Source organism: Pseudopodoces humilis, chromosome 2 (genome assembly GCF_049639895.1).
Source record: "Pseudopodoces humilis isolate 2021_Gansu_Grassland_sample_001 chromosome 2, ASM4963989v1, whole genome shotgun sequence".
NCBI classification, from domain to species: domain Eukaryota; kingdom Metazoa; phylum Chordata; class Aves; order Passeriformes; family Paridae; genus Pseudopodoces; species Pseudopodoces humilis.
The window spans coordinates 28,043,326-28,070,000 of record NC_142201.1 but is presented as its reverse complement, the minus strand read 5'-3'; the positions used below and the strand labels follow the sequence as shown (position 1 = coordinate 28,070,000).

At 38.2% G+C, this 26,675-nt stretch overlaps 1 protein-coding gene and 1 long non-coding RNA gene across 5 annotated transcripts in view; one reads left to right on the top strand and one right to left on the bottom strand.

The window, feature by feature from the left end:
- LOC148184819 (uncharacterized) overlaps window positions 1–26,675 on the bottom strand; it is an 84,573-nt gene that overhangs the window by 13,786 nt on the left and 44,112 nt on the right. The window contains exons 7-8 of one of the 4 annotated variants that reach the window (XM_088052040.1): window positions 18,008–18,092; window positions 16,704–17,863 (exon numbers count right to left, since the gene is read on the bottom strand). The exons of 1 other annotated variant lie outside the window; for it this stretch is intronic. The gene's annotated coding sequence lies outside the window, so the exon portion shown is untranslated. Of the gene's footprint in view, window positions 1–16,703; window positions 18,093–26,675 lie in introns of those variants that run through there. 2 more of the 4 variants (XM_088052039.1, XM_088052038.1) reach the window with 2 other exon arrangements.
- LOC148184821 (uncharacterized) lies at window positions 4,943–24,236 on the top strand. Its single transcript, XR_015772002.1, has 3 exons — window positions 4,943–7,676; window positions 13,863–13,967; window positions 21,926–24,236. It is a non-coding gene; the product is annotated as an uncharacterized LOC148184821 (long non-coding RNA).

Genomic DNA, 26,675 nt, shown 5'->3' with positions numbered 1-26,675 from the left:
CATTTCCTATGCAGAGAGATACCCCCCTGCATAAATGTTTGCCAAAATAGAGCTTTAGTTGTCATGTTTTCTATATTTCCATAATCTTTTGATTTAGGATTAGTATAAAGTGTATCATGTCACTTTTATTTGCTCTCTCTCAAACACCCTGCATTTTCAGTATTTGAATGCTGTTAGACAAATTCAACCTTGAAATAAGACACCGTCTCCTAGCAGTAAGGGTAATTAAACACTGGAAGAGCTTACCCAGGGAGGAGGTGGACTCACCATAGCTTGGAGTCTTTAAAATGAGATTAGACATCTTTCTGAAAGACATTGTTTAGTCCAGCTGCTTGGGAAAGATTCTCGTGCACATATACAGGGGGTCAGACGAGATGATTGCCAAAGTCCCTTTTGACTTCTCAGACCGTTGGTCTAGAAATCTGAGTTCAGGTATGTTTTGGTTCACATTTAAAGAGCAATTATAACGTCTACATACAAAAATTGGTTTTTGGGAACATTAAGACTAAATAGGTTTTAAAACTTTGTTGTCCCCTGCAGACAATATTGTTCTGCCTGCTGCGTTTTGCACTACCTTTTGTTTTGCTTTTATAAATAGTTACAAATCACAAAGGTTAATGCAGAATAAAATACTCCAGTATGAGATTGCTATGGAGGAATAGACGGCTTTAAAGCCTAAAGATTCACAAGCTGAACAAATGCAAAAATGATTTCTAGTCTGTGGGTATCTCAGGTACAATAGATGTTTTAAAAATAAACCAAATTAATGTATTTTTGTAGCTATAGAATATTATGACTGTATTTAGCATCTCATCTCTTACAAAGTTTATGCATTATATTGCATATAATTGCCATCAAACAGTGTGGCAGTATTCTGTTCAATTGAAAGATAAACAAATTCCATTTAACAGTCCTTAGACATTTCTTTTGCTGCATTTTGGCCTTATGAACACCTTATCCTTGTTTTCCCTTTAAAAGGAAAAAAATTAAAGGTAAAAACCATTAGGGATTTCTCTTTAAATCCAGCAATCTACGTATACTACTAAGAATCAATGCTCTGTAAGCTGTCTGGTGTTCTGCAATAAATTCTAGCTTTTATAGACTTTTTCTGGGCCAGGTAGCTGTTAATGCCATAGAAATTGATTATTTGTGGTGTTCTTATCACTGCTTAAAATATCTAATTGCTTTTTCTCCACAGATTTGGATTTGGCTTGCTTGATGCTGGACGATTAATGAAGGAAGCCCTAACTGGACAAATGTTGGTCTCCTGAGACAATGTGTTGTTGATAACAGGTCTGATTTGAGCAAGTCTAGTCAAACTCAATTTTAATAGTATTTAAAGGCACACACAGGACACATATAGCTGAGCTTTTGGCTGGTTTATCTGATTTTTATGTCTGTTGTGTTACCAAAGCTTATTCCCAAAAAGTATTAAACTTTGCAAGGCAGTAAAGACACATACCTGTCAGCTGCAGAGACAGCATTTTGCATCACTATAGCAGATTTTGTTCAAAATTTGCCTTTCTTCTTTCATACTTATGCAGACTGGAATATGTAATTCATCACTACATTACTGTTCCTGTGGAGGAATTATTTCACTCTGATTATTTTGAACCCTAAAACTTATTGATTGTGGTAAAGAAGAGACAAGAAGGTATTGCAATCAGTTCTCAATCTAGGGAGGGCAACCTATTTAAAGGCAGCTAATCCTTAGCCTAAAAGCTGTATGCAGTTGCTACTGCTCCTACAGGACTTTTCACATTGCTGTGCCCGTGTCATTTATGTGAAGTCAAGTACAAAACGTTTTCCACTGCACTGCCAAATCAAGATTACCACCAAACATCAAGGTGCTATCTTATTGGATTGCTGCACTGAGTGTGACATTCAGCTCACAGCTCAGTCACAGCTTCAGCTGAGGAAAATAAAGGTCTCACATGCCGCCAGAATTCTGGACTCTCATGAAGTCAAAGCAGTAACATCTAAAGTCAATAGGGTACTTTCCTGCTTCCAAGACTTCCCATTTCCTAGAGAGAGGTAAACCAGGGGGAAGTGGAACATGAATCTATGCACACCTTGCACCTCTTCTAACCACAGTTCTAGTCTCTCTTTCTTTGTCCCCAAAGAAGGTTACTGAACAAGAGCCTAATGGCCAGCTCCCTGCAGGTCTTAGGTACAGCACTGCACACTGTTTAAGGCCACATTTTGCAGAAGTGACTGTGTTTTCTTGTGTTTGTTGTCTTTTGTATTCTCTGGAGATAAAGGTAGAAATCTCAGAGGGGGAAGAAAAATGGATGGAAATGGAAAGTCACGAACACAAGGTCATCTGTGCTCCAGCTCCAGCAATTATCTGTAATCATAGCTCTTTTCAACAAAGTGGCTCCTAGCCAGTTTGGGACCTGGAGTCCTCTCCTCTGGCTGATGCTAACAATGTTTGATTCAAATAAATCCATAACCCCGTTAGTATCTCTTGCAGCATTATCATAGTCACAGCAGTGATGCTGTAAACTAATGTTTTACCTAACAGCCTAAATGGTGGCTTAGGCAGTGTTTCATATATGAGCATACCCCAGGTCTGTCTCAAGACACAGAACAGTCAGACTTGTCACTGCCACCTTGCAGAGACCCCCACCTTAGACACAATGCACTGAATCAGAGTGTTCCCTCTCTGTCAGGGGCATGTTAGGAAATGTTAGGAAACATTTCAAGATTTATTAGTCTGGAGAAAACAAGACCTTATTTTCTTCCTCTGCAGGTACAGAGCAGTCACCTACAATGAGCTCATCCCAAAAGCCACAGTGTCTTCTTGTTTATCAGTTTCAGCCAGATTAATGTTAAGATGGACTGGGTGCAAACAGTTGGTTTTGTGCACCTATGGATCAATGACTTCTGCATGTTTTTCAATGTAGAAAAGGCAGTAATAAAGTAGAAACATGTAGTCCTGTGAGGTGATTGCTTCCTAAAGTTGTTTCTCTGTTCAACCCTGCAGTAATTCTCCAGCAAAGCAATGCAGAGAGTTACACCCCTGAGGAACAGGAGTACTCTTCCTTTTCTCTGTATCAATGTTATAAGTAAAAGGCACAGCAAGGAAGTCTGTTTCTCAATATTGTACCTACTTGAGGCTCCTGAAGGTGTGATTAATTGGGAGTGATTAATTAAACCATGAGTCATGACCTCCTTTTTTTCCTGTCACATTACTTATGAACAAGAGGGAAGTCAGTGTAGTTAAATGGTATGAGATAGTAAATTTAGAGGAAATAAAAAGAAATTAGTTGTGTTGTCTGTGGTCAACCCGTGGGATTTCCTGCTACAGGTGACCATCTGATAAATAGGGTTCCTTGACTGAAAAGAATAGTTGCTAATGTTATTACCATAACAGGTGAAACCATCACTGTATTTCTGGGACTTCTGGGTGTACTGGGAAGACAGAAATGAGTCCTGCTTGGCTAATAAAGTAAGAGCAAATGCACCATGTATTGGGAAGTCAGGCAGCAGTCCTGTTCTCCATGGACAACAGCATTACACTATTAGCTTGATCTATGAGTTGCCATTTCATGGTTTGGTTGGTTGTTTATTTGTCTGTCTTTTTAATTCCTCTGGAAAATACTGTACTGGCTCTCTCTGTTGACTGAATGACCAGGCTTGGGCAGAAGACATAGCATTCTTCTTCTCTGACCTTTATATCAAAATTGATTAACAATAATTCTTTTGCAGAAAAAGATTGACAATAAGATGTGGATGTTCATCTTTAATGAACTCTAGTCACCAAGTGGAAACCAGCTAGCTTTGATGATGCAATTGAACACCTTCTCAGCAATAGCTGAATACTTGCTCCTCAAAATGGTAAAGTAACGCTGTATTCATAGATAATATGAAGAATTACCTGTTGCTCTACTTGGATTTTTTGTTTCTCTCATATAATTTCTTGGGACCTTTCTCATTAGTGGCAATAGCAGGATATGCTGGCTAGCACATATAGATATATGTACAGCAGTCAGAAATGGTAATTAATAAGAATAAAATTAATAAATAAGAATTAGAGGCTGTGCAATCCTGTAAAATATTGAGAATTTTATGTTTATGTGTTTTAATCTATGTAAAGTAAGAAATCCACTCATAACTTAATTGGTTTTGTTTGTTATCATGTTTGGCATTTTAGAGAAGAGTTCACTGGAAGGTGTCTATTTTATATTGTTCTCACTTTCTAATATAAGGCTCTTATCTAAAAGACTCTTTGTTTTCAATTATGAAAATACTTTCCTGATCTCATTAAGCCAAAAAAAGATGAAGTGCTGATTTTCCTGTTTTATTTGTGACAATACAAATTAAACACACCTATGGCAAACCAATTACTGTGTTTATTCTTTTTGTACAGAGCAAGCCTGTTAACTGCGAATGTGAAGAGATGAAGCAAGCAAAAAAGTGTGAAGAGCTTTGCTGCCATATCGTCACTGTATCAGATAATTTTAGGATCAATGAGTGAATAGGTATGTAAGAGAGTTTTTCTATGTTTTTCTACAGAGAAGGGCTATTTCAAAGAAAGGGGGGGGAAATTAAAAGGCACATCAGTGCATTGTCATTATATGATGATGATATTAGAGAAGAACTTCATTTGTCTTCTTTTAATTTTGGATCTTTACAGTAGAAGACTACTGCAGAGAGATCTAGGTAATAATATCTTTGATCTAATCGTGTGTTGCAACAGTACCAGTATTGTTGTTTTCTTGTTGGAGTTACTCATGTAAGAGAAACCACTCTGCTGTGTAAGTTAAAGATTCACATTCTGTCCTTCATTTTTGCACTTTACATTATAAGACTCTTTGTTTTCTGTAGAGGTAAGATATCATCACCTTTGTTTAAGCAAGAAAGTGTTGATTTTCAAATTGCTTGAGATTTTAATTATTGTGATTATAATTTAATGCTGCTGCAATGTTTCACAGGCAGAAGTTATAACAGTGTAAATCACTTGGGATAACCGGCATAAATTTAAGGTTTTTTTCTCTGAATATTCATAGTACACTGGAAACTGGGAGGTCAGGATTTCTCAAGATAAGACCATCTATTTCTGGGTTGGCCTCCATGGACCTACATGCTACATTCCCTTCCTCCCTTTTATACTAAAGCAAGAAAAAGGTTTCCCTCACTAGCAGGGATTCTGTGGTTGTCTTTGACAGGCATAATTTGGTGATTCTAGTGCTGTACAAGACTGCTGCCTTGCAGAAGATATGGGGGATGTCTGGACTGTCGGCATCAAGTGCTTACTTTAAATGCCAGAGGTGGAAGAGTTCTGGAAAGAGCTGAAAAAATAAAAGTAGAGTAATTTGCACTTCAGAGAAGTTTCTTTTAGAATAGAGACAGAAAGGGACTGAATGAGGCAGGAAGAGAAGCAAACATAGAGACAAAGTAATGGCAAAAATTGAACATTAAATATTTCTTTTAACTGCAGTCAGAGACAGGGATTATATTTGACCAGAAAACCAACCTCCACAACAAGTCAGAACTAAGTCTAACTCCATTTTTTTATTTCAATACTTTCAGTAGAAAGGACCCTGTCAGTTATTCTCTGTGCGCTGAATAGTGTACTAGTAACACTAATAGACCTAGATGGTTTTGTTGTATCATCTGAGTGGTGTAATATTTTACTGTAAATATAAATAGGATACTCATTCACCTTACCCAAGTTCCCAATGTGCTTAATAATAAACCAAGTAATTTTGACAGAAAGATGTTGACCAAACCTAGCCTAACAGCATTCACGTAATGAACTGAATACTGACACAAATCCCATCCATTAAAAAAAAAGTCAGTGGTATTACATTTACTTTTACAATTTGAAGGATAATACAGAAATGTAACAGATGGAGTAATAAAAGCCACATAGCCCCTGCTCTTCAAGGGTCTCATCCAGAGCCTACAAAGGTAATACACCTACACTTTTTGATTTTAATAAACTTTGCATAAGTCAAAAAATCGTTGAAAATTAATAACAGGAAAAAGAATCACCTTGTTTATATTTGTTGGGTTATATCCATAATAAACTTGTAAAGCATTAAAACAGTAGAAAACATTAAAACAAATCCAAATACTAAATTTATTCTAGACTTCAAGATTACCTCATTTTCTGTTCCAACATAAGTGTGTGATGACTTTTCCAAAGCTTTTATTGAAAACATTTCTCTTCCCATCATGGAATAGTGCATCTTACTTTCTTCTTGCAGCTGTTCCTTCTAGAGATATGAATCTTTGGACAAGCAGTTACCAACATCAGAGGGTAGTCTGGAATGTACCACCACCTGGGACACCAAAGGATTACAGATTGCTCTCATGGGAACTGCTGGGTGAGGGGTGGTGGGGGTCAGGAAAGCATCCAGCTAAATCAGAGTGCCCAGGAATGCCCCAGGGAACAGAAGTAAGGCCAAACATCACTCTTCCAAACACAGATTTTTGAGCTAATCCATATTTTCAGAAAGAGCAGATAGATTTTATTCTTACAGAGGATTTTTACCTGAAAATAAAAAAAAAAGCAAACAAAAGGACTATATGATTAGATCCTCATTCTGCATTTCACCAAAGGAGAACTGAGGAAAAGACAGATGAAGCGATTTTCTGGGGCAAGTTGAGCCCTAGGTCGAATTGGATCTCCTGTCTTGTACAGAGGCTGCCCTTTCCTGACTGTGATGTGGAAGAAACACAGCCATCAACAGGCACCTGCAAAAATGCTCCTCCTGTTTTTTCTCAAAGTGACAAAGCCCAGAGGACGATGTCTGTGTTCCCCGCAGGTCTGTAGGGAGCATGATGTAGCTGATGCAATTCCCGGCTCCAGCACACCTGCAAGGTCTCATTGATCTGCTGTTCAGTGCTCTGAAAACTCAGAAATCTATTATCAGTGTGAGAATGTGCTTATTGATCAGGTTACCTGCTTCTGCTCCCTGTGTGCACCTAACTGTACAGGCATACGCACACGCACACACACGTAAATATTCACACACGTGTGCATAGATACAGGCACACACACATGGGTTAGGAGCATGTGTGTATGATAAAGGCTCTACCTTTTTTTTTTTTTTTTAGCTTTACAAAAATGCACATAAATAAAAAAGAATGGACCTTCCCCATGAAACGTGAGCACAGAAACGCTCACAAGTGGCCAAGAGCTGCTAAATAATTAATCAATAGAGCAGTGTGGCAGTTTGAAATGTAAATGTGATGGATGAAGGTGTGATGCTTGTCATCAAGCAGAAAATGATGTGACTGGAATGGATAACCCACAGTACCTGCTAACTGGCAAAGGCTTGGACACAAAGATAAAGTAAAGCCATCAGAAAGCAGACCTGGCAACCCCTAATTCTTGCCTTTGACCCACAATTCACTTTCATGTCTCTGTCCCAGAAGAGATGTTTAAAAAAATGATGAAGAGAGATCTTGGGGTGGGAAAGAGGTAAAAAAAAAACCATCTGAAGAAATGCTACCTGACAAGGCTGCAGGCTACATTCTTGAGAACACCTTTCTTTTCTTTATGTTCTCCTTCTCCTGTTAAATAAAAATGCGGCTCCTTTTTTCCCTTTCCTTTCTTCCAAAACTCTCCCGAGCCGTTCCTGCAAGTGGTTCTGTGACTCGAGCTGACAACAGCCGCATGCAAAGGAACAAAGAATGAGAGTGACAATTCAGAGTGCACGCAGGTGAGAAAGACACCTTTTACTTATCAAACTAGGCTGCAAAAAATGCTCTTTTTACTCAGCGAGATAGAAATAGCGGTGATCTAACAAGGCACTGATCCAAATTCTTTATTTATGCTGAGATGTAATGCTAACAGGATTTTTAGGTTGACTAGTAGTCTGTGGCCTCTCCATTCAAGTGAGGAAACATTCCTCTGATTTGGAAAGAGGAAAATCCATATAATTACCGTATATTATGTGACAGAAAAATGCATACACTGTGATGGCAAAGGGTGACAGAAAATGTCCATCAAAAAATTTGTTTTCAGTAACTTCCTATGCCAGTCATTGCATTCTCTCTGCAGGGAAACACAACATGATAGAATTCAATTGATCCAAATTTGAGAGAAATTAACTTTTGTAAAAAATGGGATTTTTTTGGATCCTGTTTTTTTCCCCCTATAAAATTGCAAGCCTGCAAGTCGGATTTAAAAGTTCGATACCTCCTTCTCCCTGGAAAAGAGAAACCTCTTTCTCAGTAAGTACCATTTAGCAGGTTGGGGATTTTTTTCCTCTTTTGTTATCAAAAGCCCACTCTTTACAGAAAGTCAAAAATACTACAGTTTCATATTAGATTTTCAAACTCCCCAAAATATACATTAGCAGATAACACCCACTAAAAGTGAAAGCTAAATATAGATATTTAATAGTGCTTTGGCACACAAAAAAGATGTTCTACCATTTCTTAGACATAAAACATACATACAAGTATTCTCTTAAAATCTTTTTGTGTTTTTTAAGACCTCTACAGACATGAAGCCTGCAGAAGCAGCAGATCTCCTGGTGAACTGGAGATGGCCAGTGTTTCCATATTCCTTCAAATGATTATTGTTACCTTTTTGTTTTGTTGGGTTCAGGTTTTTAATCCTTACGATACCTTTATGAAAGAGTCATCAAGATACCACATAAGTATTTCTACACAAAAAAAAAAACCAAATAGATGCTAAAATTAATTTTGGAAGTCAAGAATTAGAACTTACATTAAAATAGAACCCTTGTTTACCCAGCTCCATAGTAAATAACTTACATTTTGTCTGGGACAGGTTGCTGTAAATGTAAATCCATTGAAGGGGAATTTTTTCTTTAAGTTGACCACCTGGATAAGCTTTGAGCAGAGTGTCAGCTATCTATGTATACAAGGAATCACCACAGTCCAAGAAATATTTCTCATTTAGAATGACAAAACTGTGATGTGATTGGTAATTCAACTTGAATTTCATTTTTGGGGCATTTTAAGTTGTGTTTTCAAATTTGTCCTTTTGCAGTTTTCATCCAGCTCATGTCAGAGCCACTTAGCTCTATATATTTACTTACATAGCAGGCACATTCATAATAATTTTTAGTGTTTTTTCACAGCTTCACAAATGCAATATCCTCATAAGCAGGAATCAGACCTGAGAATATGGAAAAAAATATGAGTACACTCGTCTGTGGGACAGAGGAATGATCCCACACTTTACATCTGTTATGTTTTTGACGGGATACGTTCATAGATTTTGCAGTGTTAAAAAGGAATTTTGTCTAATGGCTCACAAAGATTGATGCTGAGTATAAGCAATTGCTATATTGCAGTAATGTAGCAATATTTATCACTAGTAGGTCTTCTATTCCCTCATAAACTGCTGTAGGAGTGAAAAAGAGACATTTTAGCACTCTGTTGTCACTAAACTCACAGAAGTCCATTTCTGTACCTCTAGTCTGTCTCAGCTCCAGAGGGTCTTTCAATAGAGAAATGACAGATTGGGCTGTAAAGGTGGCTCAGTCATCCCCAGGCTGAGGGAGAGGGAGTGGGAGGGAGAGGCATGCTCTCAGGCTGGAGAGAGCTGTGGTGCACATGTCCTTGTGCCCAGACTGGAGGATGAGCTCACTGATTACCAGCCTAGTAATAGGAGCAGTGGTCCACTGTGGTAGGGATTGCACAGATGCAATTAGCCACTAGTTTCAAATATCACAGAAGCAGGGGCAGCACCAGGACTGTACTTTCTTCCCCTTTTAAGTTTGCTAGGTATATAGAGGAAAGGGATATAATAATTAACCTGACAAAGGCAGAGCTAAAATACAGACCTGTGTCTTAAACCCCAACAGGGGCCTCCAGCAGCTGCCTACTGAAGAGAAGAAGCTGATAAGCTCATAGCAGAGTGCCCAAGATCACTGTCCCAGCCCCCAGCAATTTGAAGCTTGGACACTTCCAGAACTGGGAAATTTTGCCTACCTTGCTGTAGCGATTACTGGTTAAATATACAGCCATGACTTGTCCATACAAGCAGGCTTTGTTTCACCCCCAGTGTTATGCCAAACTGGTTGTATATCATTGTGAAGAATAACTGCATATCCGCAGAGCTGATTTCCTATGGCACATTTCACTTAGATACTTTCTCAACACCCTCGCAAATATGTCATAGATCTAAAGCACAATCTCCGTTTCAAAATGAATGGGTCTGATTACAGGCATATTCATTTTGTAAAAGGTACAAAAGGATACAAATGTGCCTTTCCATCTCCTATAATGTCAAAGTAAGACCCTCTTGCCCTTTTATTTCAATCCCCGCAATTTGAAAATAAAAAAAATGACTTGATTATATGTTTTTTACCATTAAGTGTATAATTGCTTTTGTGTTTTGACATTTAATTCGACTTACCAAAATACATGGTAGGAATTAAAAGTCAAATCTTTTATGTATTTGATGTACAGAACCTTCCATGTATTTCAATAAGAGACAGAGCAGTGAAACCCCACGGCAGGTACAGTGAAGCCATCTGAAAATGAAGTCACTTTTTATACTGGAAATCTGACTGTGGCCCCAGTTCTGCCCTCCCTTATCTAGGTCAATGGCTTTTGAAATCACTGGAAGGTCTGAATGAGTCAAAACCAAGCAAAACCTGCAAGACTTGACCTTTAAAATAGAGCTGGGATTATACCGTGCCCTCTTGGGCAGATTTTGAGATTACAGTCCAGTCTGAAAATTAGTTCTGAAAGCCATAAAACAGGAGTTGGCCAGGCACTCGAGTGTATTGACTTGGTATAGGATGGCAGTAGAAAGGAACACAGATCCCAGAAGGGAGCAGCCAGGGCATTAGTGGGGTATCTCAGTTGGCCCAAGGCCAGCAGGAGGACTCTGATGTTGAGACAGAAAGTGAACTCTGGGCTAATAAAAAGGGGTAGCTGCACACAATATGTTGCTTGTGGGTGTTTCATGTGGGTTTTATCTTCCCTTTGTCTCAACTTTTCCTGTAATATTTTCCCACTTCATGTACTGTACTTCCCTCTCTTTTTCAGTTTTCATTTTCCTTTCCTTTCATTTCCTTTTCCTCTGTTCTTCTCTTTCACTGCTTGTGCCCTTTATTTGAATTCTCTCACTCCTTTCTTCGCTGTACTGCATGCCAAATTATCCATTTTTGCCTTCATTTCTGTTCATACTCATTCTGAAGCTACAGTTTGAGACTTCTTCTGACTGTACTTCCTTCCACTGGTCACTCTACTGTGATTTATCCCCATTCACTCAAGTCACAAAGTGACTTGACCTTACAGCCATAGCTGGGATTAGTGCCCTGAGGTTCAGATTTATGGAGTCTAGTGCTGTCTGACAAAGTTTTCTGCAATCTGGGAAGCAGACTCTGGGACATCAAGTGAATTGATCTTGGGACTGAATGAGCCAGGAATGTTGATGGTAGGCAGTAATTGCAAACAAGAGCTCAGCAATCCTCTTCCCAGTGTTGGTATTCTCACTCACAAATTCTGTCATGCCTTCACGATGTTCTAACAAAAACTGCTGCTCTAGGAGAATATGCTCTTGGAGTAAGATTTGTGCTTTCTCCTTTTCCCAAAGCCAGGGACATAATTTTCTTTCTTTCACCTCAGGAAAGATGCCATCAACAAGTATAATGGACAATATAAAAGGAATCCAGGAAGAGAAGTAAAGGAGCAGGAACAGTTGCATCAGGAAGAAGCAAGTCAGAGAGAGAGGGGAGGGGAGAGTGGAGGAGAGAGAGCTGATAGTGTCTCCACAACAGTTGTAAGTGCCACCATATCTCATGGAGGCACACTTAGCTCCCCATAATGAAAGCAGCTTGCATTGCATGGGTGCCAGCCACACAAATGCTGGAAGTTTCCTCGCTTTGGCCATCATGTGCTTTCACATTGCAGGGGGAATGTGAGAGCTTGGGGCTGCTCCAGACCAGACATGGCTTTGAAGGGCCTCATTTCCATGCATCCCACTGCTGACAGGACTGTGAGCATGAGGCGCTTTTCAGGTGTGTGTCAAAGGTGCATTTAGACATACTCATGTGCATGCAGCATATGCACTTGCACTTTTTTTCTCATCATTGTTTGCCCAGGAAAAAATTTCAATTTAAACATTAGAAGGGAATGGAAAGCCCACAACAAGTAAATCACATAATTGGCCCAAGCCCATACATTCAGGAAGGCAGAAGATTTACAACAAAGAGCAGACTTACTACGAAGAAATGGATCTCATTTTTGTTAAATGTGTAACTGCAAGTAATAAAAGTCATTGATTTATACCTGTATCATCCAGTCTTTAAAGAAGTCTCTCAATAAAAGTTAAAGATCTGCCATCCTGAATATCTTGGGTATGCTCATATGAGTAGCTATTTTACCCACAATTGACTGTAATTTGAAAATTCTGTATTTTTGAAAATCTGTTAACTTCTTAATTGACCTGCTTCTCAGTAGCCATCAACTCAAAGAGATGTTCAAAGTTAACAACTTTTTTTCTTTTATGATCATGCAATTCTGAAATGGGGAGGTGCAAGACAGGTGCAAATTATTGCTTTCTTGCAGCTCTTACAGGGTGACCAAAGTCCTCAAGAGGTCACCTTGGATGGTACACTATTTCAGAACACACTTGCATCCATCCAAACAAGAGTATTAACTCATGCTACTCATAAGGGATTCTCTGTTCACACCAGTCACCAAATGCTTTTGGGGTCATTCACAATGACCTTTTAAATATTTTTTTTACTGCAATAATGTCAAACAACTACAGAATTTACTACTTCTTAGTCTGAAAGGGAGCTGGTTCTTAGAATGGGGAACTAGGGGAAGATGTTTTCACTCAGCTGGAAGCCTTTTGGGGCAGATTTCATCCATAGTCCAGAATTAAATGTCAGATCCCCTGAGCTCTTGAAACTCAATGAATGTTCAACCCCAGAAATCAGGTGATGAACCAGAACTTCAGTGTCTCAGAAACCAAACACTTTGTGCTTCAGAGAGATTTGGTTTGGTTTCATTTTTTCTCCATTTTTTATCCTTTTTCCTTAATTTTGATGGATGGTGTTTTGTTCTGCAGTGAGTTTTAATGCATGTAGCTGTGGAACATTTTCAATTGTCGCAAACAACAACAACAAAAAGCAATATTTCAATATTTCTCAAGAAAAGGCTTCAAAGGTTTCAGATCTTTTTTAAATGTTTCTGCTTTATTTTGACGTGGCAGAAAAGTTTTGTATGCAGTCTCGCATCCGCTATTGTGACAGCTGTATTTAATGAGTGCAAAATGATCAGAAAAACATCCTTTACTGTGGGTTGCCATTGCCAGCAGATGACAGGAGAGAGGCAGTACTGTAATAACAGAAGCGATGAAGTAGTTCATATTACTACTGATGAGGTACTTCTAGCTCAAACGCCTAGGTATGCCTTTTGAAAATAATGCATTGGTCACATTTCCTGATCGTTTCATCAGATTTTGTTTCCAAGTGCATTTTGAAGTAAAATTGTGCGTTCTTAGCCTCAGGTCATGAAGTGGTTGGTTGCAACATATTATTTGGGGATAACAGTGTCAGGTTCCATAAGATGAAGAGGGAAAGGTCCTAGTCTTGTCTATAAATACCGGCCTCTCCATCAAACTAGTGCTAAGGATGAAATGCAGATCCACTGATATGCAAGAAATGAAACATTTCACGATATGTTTGATTTTTATTTTATATGCATATTTATTATCAGACTATTTTAGTCCAAATTGGAGAGAGTATAAAAGTAAATCTAAATGGATTTGAAAGGCAGGGTATTTCTTTTTTCAAAGCTTCATCGTCCCTGACTTCCTCTGGTGACTGTTAGCTTATCATGCCTTTGTACAGGAGATCTAAGTATTTCATTCTCTCTTGTGTCTCCATATGGTACCATTTCGCAAATAGTCTTCCTTTGGTCGCAAGATGACAGTGAGAATGGATTGTCAAACTGGACCACTATGACAATTTACTCTGGGGGAGAAAATCCTGTGGGTGTTCAGAAGCTTTACTGTAAGTTATATTTGATTAACTTATCCTACTACTGACAAATAATTAGGTCAGCAATTAATTTCAAAATGCAAATGTGCTACAAGCCTTCATATTTTAAGAAATTCCCTTTGTCTTTAGTTTCTACTTGTGTTGAAGTCTTAATGGATTTAGCTGAATGAAGAAACAAAATTATGTTTTCTAATGCTTTATTTACTTGGTTGAGTTGGACTTTTTCAGAAAATATTGTCAGCAAATGTTTGTTCAGAAATGATCATGTGGGATGGAATTAATGGGGTAAGAAAATGGAAGAGTAATGATGAACCACTCATTTAAAATATATATACATATATACATATATACATATATACATATATACATATATACATATATACATATATATATTCACATTTCTGCTGCAAAATATTTATCTACCTTCATGAAATAGCAACAGAAAGACAAACAAGGGTCAGGAGGAGATCATTGTGGCAAATTCACTAGTGCCTGCTTAAGCAGTCTAAGAAACCAGGATATATCATAAAAAAACTCATACCTAACATTGATACAAGTGTGTCTCAAAGATACCTATCTACCAGCCTATCTCAGGGACTTTATTATTAAACAAACACAGATTAAAGGCTCAACCCTTCCCAAGAGAAACTCAACGGAGTTTTATGTTGACTTTAAGGGAGTGAGGAACCTAAGTCTGTATTTTCTGTGATTAAAATCATGCCATTTTTTAGAAAATATTCAAAATATGCTGCTGTAAACAAAACCAAACAGCTATCCTGATTTAAAATCTGAATGAATTTACATAGGTGGAAGAATTATATTAGAATTTCCTATGAGTTATTTTGCCCAAATATTTCAAGTCAAGCAGAATAACCACTCAAAAATTAGGTGAGGGTTTTTCACAAAATTTTTACTGACCTGAAGAAAAAAAAAAAATTATATGCTTAATGATGCAAGCCAATTTGAAAGAAATAATGGTTTAAAAAAGTCAGGTTTTGAGTTTTCTGGGCTTTTTTGGTTCAAAATGGTGCTTTCACATCACATTTGCTTAAATTAGTAATGTAAATAATTACATGAGAAAAAGAAAAAAACAGAAGAAAGATAAAACTAAACATTGCATTTTTTAGGGGATTTTAATTTTAGAATGAAAAAAAGAGGGAGAAAGGGAAGAATTGCATGGGGTCAAATGTGTCTCATGCATGGAAAAAGCTTGATTTCCATTCTCCTCCAAAACACCCAGGACCCTCTTTCCCTCTTAAGCATCTCCTGAAGAACTTTGAAGATTCCACTACGTAGGAGCAGGCAACACAAAACTGAAGCTTGATTTTGAATGAGGGAGAATCTCTCTCTCCCTCTCTCTTTCTCCTCCCAGTTATAGGAAAGAAAATGAGAACCATATCTGGGTGAGAGGGCTGAGCTGTTGGGAGCTGAGCAGCCAGAAGCTTTCTTGTAAGATAAAGCAACAATCATGCTGCTCAGCTGTACACTGACAGGGACCCCATTAAAGAATCACTTTTCAAAAAAAGATACAGCTGCCTTCAAAAGCATCCAAAGGAGAGAAGTGGAAATGATCAGAAATTTGGGAAATGTCACCTGCAAAGAAATCTGAACTGGGGTGATTTCATCTGGAAAAGAAAATGAGTGGACATAAAACCCAAAGACTTCTAATGTTAAAAGCCTTCTGGGAAGAAGCAGGGAAGAGTTTGTGTTTCAGGACTACAGCCAGATGACAGAAAGTGACAGTACTACATTGAAACAAAGGAGTCAGATCAAATGCTGGCCAAAATTTTCTCACAGTGAAGACATTGAAGCTGTGGAAATGATTGTTTTTGGAGTCCCCCTCACTGAAGACCTTTGAGAATAGGCTGCACAAGCTAATTTCCAAAATAATGTGAATATAGTTTTTAGCTGAAACGAATTCCTTAGCAGTTATTACATTGATATTTTTAATTGAGTTTAAGAAATGTAAGGACCTCTTGCTTTTGTGGCAGGATAAAATAAACTTTTAAGTTAATCTAGGGCAAGAAACACACTATGAATACCCAGCTGCTATTATGAGTGAGAGCAATCATGGATGGGACTTACCTGCTGAAGCAGGACAGATAAAATGGTCTGCATGACCAAAGGGCAGCTCATTAAAATAACAAATAAACAACATTTAAAAAAGAAAAAATATGTGATTAATTAGTTGGCTTAAGTACTTTAAAATAAAGCAAGTCAATATGCCATAACTTTATCATTAGAATTGGATTATATTCAACAGATTTTAGAAGCACAGTCACTATGACTGTGACCAAGGGGAGGCAAAGCAATATGAAACTCTGTTTGAATATCAATAGCAACTTCATGTAATAGCAATTTGGCAAAAATACACAGAACACAAACTGTATAATGCAAGTTTGAGTGAGAATATTATTTATTTTAGGTAGTGTCTGTATATTTGACCAAAAATAATCACAGAACCACAGAATCACAGAATTACAGAATGTGCTGAGTTGGAAGGAACCATCAATGACCACTGAGTCCAGCTTCTGTGTAGCACCATCCCCAGGAGTCACACCTGTATAACATTCACTTCACTCTTAAAAAAGCAAACAATGTCTCATGTCATTTAAATCATAAATTTTTCAGCATGATCTCTGGAGTCATCTGCATAAGTGTTAAAGTATGTAACAAGATAAAAAAAAATTTTGAAAAATTGTCACACTCCAAAGTTAGGACTTTTTACATTATTTTATTAACATTTTTGTATCTGTTTACCTTGAACTATGCACACTAAATATCTCAGCCTTTTACAAAAGCCTTCTGCTGGCTTCCCTTCCCTTGGCTGCTCATGTGCTAGTGTTTTCTCTTTGTCTCAAAAAGGGAGCGGCACATCCCGCCTCACATGGTCTGTCTTTCTTTCTGTCATCCTTGGAAAGAAGAGATTTTTCCTTATCCTGTAAAATGGTGTCTGAGGATTTCCTTGTGGGGATCAGAAGGGCATTTCCCTTGGGATTGCCAGGCAATGGCTGAGGCCTGATGAGTGTTTGTTTCTCCCATCATCCATTCTGAGGGGCATAATCCCAAGGAAATCAGTGGGAAGGTTTAATATGGACTTTGAAGGCCAGATATGCCTAAGAACATAAAGGTGATTAAGAAATTATTCTACTGAAGCTTTCCCAACAAACTGGGGCTGGCATTTTTGAAAAATAAACCAAAATAAGAATGTCTTCCTTTGTTTTTAATGAATATCAGCTGATAGATCTTAGCCCTTTCTTATAGCCTAAACCACATTTGGCACACAACTGCAAACACAGGTTCCAACTTCAGGTAAACTTATTATGCTAAATCCTCCCAATGGTGTCATTTGGATCCCAAGTGTAGTTTTGATTCTTTTCTTATGTGGTTTCAATAAGGGTTGTTCACGTATATGGAAATAGTGGTACAACTGTCTCTTTGAAATGAGTGAAATTCACAAGATTTATCAAAAAAATGCAAAGTTTAACTTTATGAAATCTATAAAGAAACATCTAACATTCTGCTTCAATAAAGTTTTCAGTCTGTAACATGGTATGCATAGCATGGCATTGTAAATCGCCTCTTTTTTTTATGACATGGTAGAGTCAGACTCTAGACTGTCTGGTGCCATCTCAAAGCCTGTATCCCCTCTGCACCCCACAGCTGCCCCACAATTTGTCTTTGAGTGTCTCCCAGCTGCTAGGGCCCCGGACGTTTGGCATCCCTTTGTTTCAGGGGCCAAATCTCCAAACCAAGGAAGCAGATACAGACTCCAAAGGACCCACTGCCTCTCAAAACACGCTCTTAGCAGAATGATGAGTTTATTATTCTTGAAAATCCTCTTCAGCACTCAAAAATCTCCACTTCAAGTGTCATAACCACTTGCTGGCATTAACATCCTGTAACAGCTACCACAGAAGATGTTGAAGAGTAATGGAAAGAAGAAAGATACCTTAAGCCAGATGGCACACTTTAATTTTTTGAGAAATAGTACAACCATGCACTAGAACAATAAAGGGAAAAAAGTAGGGAAACAGAGGGGAATTCATTACCTGGAAATCACACACTGGTCTGGGAAGGGAGGTGAGGGGAGAAGCTTCCTTTTCCTCAGAAAACACATATTGCAGCATCTTCTTCCTCATAAGAAAAAAACAGGTATGAAACCTTGAGAGTGATTACCTGCACTGCTGTCTTCCTTACCACCCTAGTCAGCCACCCGTGACAACAGAGACAGTTAGAGAGTCCCAACCGGCAAAAGGATTAAAAAAGAAAAAAGTAAAGTGGAAAAATGCCTCGGGCCCCACACATGTGACTTCACAGCAAAACCTAGAGCCAGCCCTGAGGGGTCTGGTACAGAGAAAGAAGTAATATGACTGTGATTAGGATGTGTGGAAATTAGAAACCTTCTTGTTTTAAGAAGGCAGGTTATCTACCAAGCCTGCTCTACACTTCTTTCAACTGTAATGTGGTGAACAAAGGCTGTCTGTAGAAGATGCTGTATTTTTCTACTCAGCCTATGTCACTTAGAGCTTTTTATGCTAGACTCGTTTTAAAAACTTCAATTTAAACCAACATGAAAGGTCTTAAACAGTAAATAGCATATTATATCAAAAACAAATAGATTAAAAAGTGAACAACCATAGCCAGTATATCTCTTTCTGGAGGAGTTTCACTTTCCACACTAACTAAAACTCTAAGACTGGCAGATCTGGGCCAGAGGTTTGTAATGGGCCTTTTACTTTTTTTTTCCTCCCACTCCAGAGATAAATAATCAGTTTTAGGGAACTGATAAAAAGAGACAAGAATGAAAAGTGAGTGTGACACATTTATGAGAAGGATTTTTCATCTGTTTCTTAAATACAGCACCTTTATTTCAGATTGTATTAAAAAAGAGATGGGAGAGCCAACCAATTTATGTTGTGCTGCAGTAGTGAATACATATGAATGTACAGAGCACAGCCTGGGAGAGACAGAAAATTCACCCAAAATTTCCTGACAAGTTGAAAAAAGTTATATTATCATTCAAGAATCATTTATTTGAAAAAGAAAAATAAAAACCAAGCCACATGACTTAAGGCAATAGAGAATAAAAACACATTGTTTCCAGACAAATCCCCATCAAAGACACATGACTGGGGATTCTGAAGTCAGAATATCTTCATATTTTAAATTTCCATGAGCACTTCCAGAAAAGCTGGGGTTCTGCTAAAGGATTTGCTACATGCTTTTCACTACTGATTGATAGCAGGGAGCAGCATTAGCAGTATTTTTCCCCCATCGTTCCTCTGAAGCTAATGGAGTCGAGGATTCGTTACTTGATCTAATGGCAATAGCTTTCCAATAGACATGCACAGAATCATTGATTAGTTTGTCCTCTTCTTGTTTGCATTGGAACACTGTTCAATTTACACCAATTAAAGAATGCTTGGTTTGTGTATTGAAGAATAATTAAGGGATGGAATTCCCTATAGGCTACTAAAAATGACATCTGACTAGAATGGTGATTACAGCATGAAGACAGCATTAGTATTTAAATAGTTTGACTGCTATATAAAATCATTACAGCACCTCACCATGAAAAAGAGCATTAGTTAATTTTGCCTATAACAAAATTAGTTGTATGTATTTGCCTGGTCACTTTAAGTAAATTTGACAAGGCTAATCTTAAAGCAAGCGATCCAGGTTTGGTGGAAGGAGCAGATAGAGCACTGTTTAAAGCAATCATCTTGATAGATATGTATATAATCTTCAGCCAAAATACAAATACACACAAATGAGTAGCAAGAGCTTTGTCAGAGATGCTCAAATCAAATGTAAACACTAAAAACACATCGGTTGCTAAAACTGAAAATCCAAGGGTAACTGGCATGTTAATTATACAACAATCAAGTTTCACAAACTGTGAACATACAAGAAATCCTTATTTGCCTGCCACTGTGGTTGTCAAACCTTTGCTACCCTTTCTAGCACTTCATGGTAAAAAGAATCATGGGGAGCAAACAGGCACCGTGGAAGGAGTCATCCTTACTAGAAGGACTTCACTGTGAAATAACCCAAATGATTAAAAAATATTGGAGAGGCATCATGTAATGCCTCTTTAGACAGGCTTATTTGTTTGTTTTTTTATTACAAGGTGGATGTGAGGTTCATTCTTGAAAATACTGTTGAGGAAAGAGGCCTTTTTATCCACTATTTAAATTTCTCTATGCATATTAATTTCTATTTCCTAGCCTTAGATTATAATATCTACAGTAATGATCTATCCAAAATGTGACAGCAACATTACTGTAACATAAACTGCTTGGGGCCAGTCCTGAAGCATATTTACATTTCCATAGCCTACTTAAATATAGTGTGTTTGTTTTACTAAACTTGGATACTGTAGTATATTTTATAATGTCATCCGCCTGCCTCAAGACCTCATATTGCAGCTATCCTTCCTATGGGAATTTATGCAGTTTCAATTGAAGATTGTCAACACCCTCTTTAATTCAGCAATGGGTTCTCTGTGAAGGAACATAAGACTTTTCCATTTAAGCCTCTAAGGGCATGTAGCCATGCTTATTAGCATGTGTACATTGTGCAATGCACAATTGTGTCAAAGATGCCCAAGCTCCCAAGCCCAAGTTCCAAATGAGATGATACATCTGCACAGCACAATATACCTTTATTTGCATGGCCTTGCATACCTTTATTTGCACTTCTGGCCAATCTGTAGTATCTCTTTGCAGATCAAATTAGTCTTTGGTGCCCCATGCTGTTCTTGTGAACATGCCTGGTTCTACAGGTCACTAATGGATATTAGTGCACTAATCACTGGATAATGGATATCACTGCACTGTATTCCACCAGATGGATCTGCCCTAGAATTAGGTTTGGGACAGTACACTTATATCACACAGTATATCCACTGACTTTCCACAGGGTTTTGTTCCAACATTTTAAAAGTCTTCTGTTCTGGCTTTTGTTTTCAAGTTGGACAAGTAGTTCTCACTTCTGTACCAGCCTTCCTGTTGGGATCTCCCACTATAATCTGCCCGACTAGACCTTGAGCTTTCAGGAGTGAGACTAACACTTTTTTTCAATGAATAATATTATTTTGCAACAGGGCTGATATAAGGGTGTATTCTGCTTTCCACCCACGAGAAGAAAGTCCATTAATTTCAATAGAAACTCTCCATGCAGAAAAGGGAGAACTGTGCCCCAGGGAACATTCATGGAAGATTAATGGCGAGGAGAGAAAAGTGATACAGTACAGGCAGAACAAAATCAGAACCCACCACACAAATAAAACTGGACAAGGGTTCATTTTTTAAAAGTCAGTCAGAAACGGCAGGAAGGCTTTGAAAAAAAAATCAGGGCTGTTTCAGTGCACTTTTGCATACATTGGCTTTCAGGAGACATGAATAGAAACCTAACAGTAACTCTTTTTTCGTACCTCCTTTCACAGGTCTCACTGGCAAAGAAGGATTTAGCACTTAATTCCTGTACTTTTATGTGGCAAATTAGGAATTTGCACCTTAAAAGGAAATTGCTTTTCAAACTCCCATAAATTCTGGATTTTATTTTTTTAAATGGTGGAAAACATTCCCTACGTTCATCCCAACACATAATAAATAGCAGTCTCCATTACTGCTCCTCAGAAAGGTGTAGGAAACAGGACCTGGCCAAAGAGTGGTGTTTATCATTCCTCCTGAGGAGATGCTAAGGGCCTGGACCCTGTCCTTAACCCTTTCTCCTCCTCAGTCTTTTTTAGTTTAGACTAGCACATTTGGTCTCTTTCTCAAAATCAAGTATCTGTTGAGGAAAGCATTTAACTTGAGACTTGGTTACTTGATGAAGTAGGGCCTGCTGGCACGATATAAATCCAGACCAAAACTGGAATAAGTACAGAGTTGTAATATGTTTCATTTTTTGGTTTACCATCGTCTAAAAATAAAACCCCTACACCATTTTTTGCTTCATTTTAGGTAACTGCTTGGTTTGCAGCTGCACCAGAGAAGGAGGAAAATGGTGAAGGAGACTGACACAGCATGAGACCCTGCAGCAGACAGTGACTGGTGACTCTGGCAGGAAGCACTGAAATGTGGATGGTAATGCTGACCCCAACACAAGGTCCCATGTCCATGGGGCTTGAGACTGAGGTGGTGCCCACCAGAGTGGGACAAAGGACATGATCAGAGAACCTCTGAAGATCTTTACTTCATGAGGGCAAGACAAGACTGAAGGACAAGGAAGTGTGGCCCAGTGAAGAAGTGTTCTTTCACAAGGTGGCACCGTAGCTGTCATCAGAACACTTTCCATTCTGACTGTTGACACTGAAGTGAAGATAAGCTTTCAAAAAGGTTGGTACACACCCTGACTTGTTTTATTCCTGATTCATTTTTGGAGTCATTTATGGCCTGATTTCTTTGTCTCTGTGCTTCCAAGCATGACAAAAGACCAGGGGCAGGTGTTGAGATGGCATCTTTTTTCCCTTTTAATCTATGAGGCACCACAAAAAAACAATCAACGGGCATGGAGACTGCTCTGGATGTGTCTAAGAGTAAGTGGCTCAAATACTAACATGTGAATTTAGTAAAATTAAACTCTGTGGAATGGAGATAAATGGCAGCAGCAATTGAAGTTGAATGTGATATAGAAATCCAACTAACAGAAGACTGTCTGGAAACAATTATTCAGAAAGCTGCTGACCCTCTATTTCTTTAAAGAGTTAAACATTTGGATCGGTTAACTGGCAGCTGCAATAATAGGCATATGCTCTAATCTTTGATCCATAGCTGAATTTCCAACCCTTTGTATGAGAAGCAGATCACATAGATTTGCATATTTTCAATGATCTATAGGGAGAAAAAGAAGAACAAAACCTGCCTTTGCAAGATGCCACTTTGAAATCACACAGAGTGTCATGGGTCCTCCCAAGTACACTAATGTTCAGAGCCACTTGCAAGACTCACAAATTTTATAAACGGCCCTAAACTGTGACATTGGCATCTGAAGATTCAAAATTCCTCCAAGAACAGACTCTTGTAAGCCAAGGTTGCATCATAACTCTTCAGAGAGTTATGTACATCTATCCTTAAGATCTTATTTCCACATCCAAATTTGTGTCAGAACTTTCAGAAAGACTTAAAGAGCCCAGAACTAATAGGTAAATTTTAAAATGCTTTGTAACTAAATGAGGAACTGTTGACTAGACCCAAATGCATGAGCAAGTAAGAGATTTATGCCAAGGTCTTGACATTTTCTTAGATTTGTCAAAATTTTTCAGTGTTGATGAAAATTTGCAGACAGAAGACAGCCATGAATCACCCCCAGAATAGAATGGATATAATTAATCTTTTTTTTGTGTTTAAAGTTCATTTCTGGCTCATTTCTGTTTGGAACACCAACTGAAAGATGTTTACTAATTACTTATTTTGAATCAACAGTCACACCTATGGCACAGATCTCCTCCACTCGGTAGTATTTCATCAGGAAGTAGGTCCTACCGAGAGAAGTGAGCAATATACTGAGTACTGTGAAGAAGTAATCATCCCTGCAAATGTGCTCAATTGTGTGGGATGTTCCAACATAGTCTTTACTCGATTCACACTTTACAATAGGCTTTTTGTCCTGGTTCACCTACACAACAGTCTTTGACATCAATGAAGATGATGAGAGCAGCTATTTGTTACTTGTGAATATTTCCTATCATCCCAAACAAAAGTGCAGACTAATGCATGGGACTATGCAGAAATTTTTGAGAAAGGCAATGCAAAGAAATCATTCTCCAAAAAATATTCTGTGTAGCTTTCTTGTAGTTGCCCACAGTAAGCCATATGGGAGCATGGAGGATTTTTAGAAGCCTGACTGACGCAGGAAGCAGAACTTACAGGCACTATCTGTCTTGTCCTATCTTCCTTGTTAAGTCCTGGCAAAAATCCCATGAAGCGGAGAGGAAGGTGTTACACACTCCTGGGTAAGGTGTAGTTAGGGGGTGAGGAGATGCAATGGTGGGTATGATCAGACCACTGACAGGTGAACCAGAACTTGAGGTTTGAACAATAGTTTCAGTATCTTAGAGAGGAAGAGAGTAGAGAAAGAGAATGGCACACAAGTTTTAATGAGAAAAATTGATTGCTGATGCAGAGATTTTGAGAAGGGACCAGCCTGTGTCCTGACAGGACGTGTTCCACACCATAAAGAGACTTCAAAGTAACCCAAAACCCAAAATAAAAGTTTGCTGCTTTTTGTACCTTTCCAACAGCACTAGTTGGTACTCTTCTCTCACCAGCATGGCCAGGTAACAGGCTTTTCAAGTTCTGGAAGCATTATTAAAATAAAAGGCCAAGTCTTGCCTTGCTTCCTAGTTAAGAAGAGCTATAGATCTCTATAGGAATATTCTTTATTGTTGTCTTCTGTGCTTTGTACACCTTTGGGTGACTCTTCCCAATGGCCTCTGAAAGATTTTGATCTTATTTTTTGGACATTGTGTAACTTGCGTGTTTTGTGAGAATGCAGAGTGTAAAAATGAATGAATTACCTTATGTGCTGTATGGTATGATTTCAATAACTTCACTTAGTTATTGCTAACCATATTTTATAAATATCAACACATTATATTTTTTCTGGCCATTGAAATGATGCTTTCAAATTCAAATATGTATTCTGATATATTTTAATATTACAATTGTACAAAGTTGGTTATATCAGTTAGGAGAAACATCTTAAAATTGCCTCCCTACAATTTATTATCTGTATCTTAACTTTGTACAGTACTACAAGATCATTTTGCTCATATGCTAAGTGGAATCCTAGTATATCACTACATTCAGTCAAAATATTGCAAGTTAAAATAATAATACCTGTAGATTATGAAAATTATACCAAGAATGCAAGCATTTCTCCTTACATAAAGCATAAAAACTGGATATAATTTCAATTAAAAGAGATTAGAAAATGGATGTTTGGGAGGTATTGTCATTATTGTGGACTACAGTAAAAGAAAAGCATGCATCAAATCAGAATTACTTCCCCTAAATTAAAAATGTTAATCAACCAAGTCTTTAATAAGGAGATAGTATCGCCTTAGTGGTTTGGTCTAAGGCGATTGCCGACAGTCCCTCTGTAGCTGAGAGAGAAAGGGACACTTCATTAATAACAGAGACTTATTTTCACATGGAGATACCATCCTATGATGGCCATATGAAATGGTCAAAAGCATTTTGAAACATCTCTGAAAACAGAGATCTGGAGGTGCCACCTGTGACAGACAGGAAAAGAAAATTACCTGAAACAAGATAGCTAATTCTAAGACAGCCACAGCAACTTATAAAGAATCCTGCTCTGTACATGAATTCCCAAATTTTAGAAAACAAAAGGCCCAATTAATTTCTAAGGTATTTTCATTTTTTATAAACAGATGTGCTAAGGATGAGCATGCTTGCTTGTGTCTTAACATAGATTTCATAGTCTGGACTTCAACTGACAGCTCTGCAGTTATGAATCTTGAGACATATTCCACCTCAATTTAGGAATTTCTAGGAAGCCCCGGGTCTTTATTCACAAAATATGAGAAATATGAGCTGTCAGATCTTAATTCTTCATTTAAAATAAGAAAGTTAATAAAATAAGGATGCGAACAGTAGCCTTTCTACAGCTTCTCCTTTCAGAAAGCCAGGACAAACTCAACAGCATAGATACTTTTCTCTTTGATGGATCAAGTCACGGAACAGATTTCTGATATAGTCTCCATATCTGGGCCTTAGGCAGCTATAGTGAATATCAATCCCATATCCATACCCTATCAAAAGCATGTTTGTCTGTGTCTCAGACATATGTAACTTAAGTGAATGAAGTATAAATTAAAATAATTTCTTGGGTTTGACTCTATAAACAGACCAAGTAATGGTCATCAGAGTTCATTAAGTCACAGAATTTTTAAGTCACAAAGCTCAGTAGCATTTGTGAGCATGTGTTTTCATAAAACTGATGTTCTTTTTAATTATCTGGACTGAAGGCAAATCTACACCAGCCAGAGAATAAAACATGACATGGAGAATATTTGCCCCATTTCTGATGTTTTAGTTCTGTCCTTCAAAATAATTAAAGACTGGATTTTCCATACGGCAGTTTCTATCTTTCTCAAAACAGAAAGGGAGTGGGAAGAAACAGAAATAAACATATATGAGAGAAAGAGCAGAAAAGAGAAAGGATTGCTCCAACCCTCCAACTTCCCTTTACGAAAGACAAAAGACCAAAGGGCTTTTCACTTGATGAAGGCCAGACCACAGGCTTGGATACAAACCCCACTCCTCTTGGGTTCTGATGCTGAGTACTCATCCTGCCCCTTTGCTGTGATGTGTCAAGGGGTGGATTGCCAAAGCACTAGGTAAGGGTCTCCTGCAGGACCAGCTCCTCACCTGAACATCTCCCTGGGTACACTGCCAGTTTGCATTGGTGAGGCTTTAACCCGCCTGTGACAGGTGTAGTGCAGAGGAACGATGCTGGGCTTAAAAAAACAGTGAAGTAAGATGTGCTGAGAGTGGCTGTAGTAACATACAGAAAAATCCTTCAGTGGAACAGCAAGAGAATACCAGTTGAGAGACATGTTTCACCTGTTGGTGATTATTCTTAGCCTGGACTTTGCACAAAGACATTGCAGAGATCCCCACAAATCCATATACAGTGGGTCAGAAGAGTGCAACAAGCTAGAAGAGGAGTTAAATTAATCTCTTG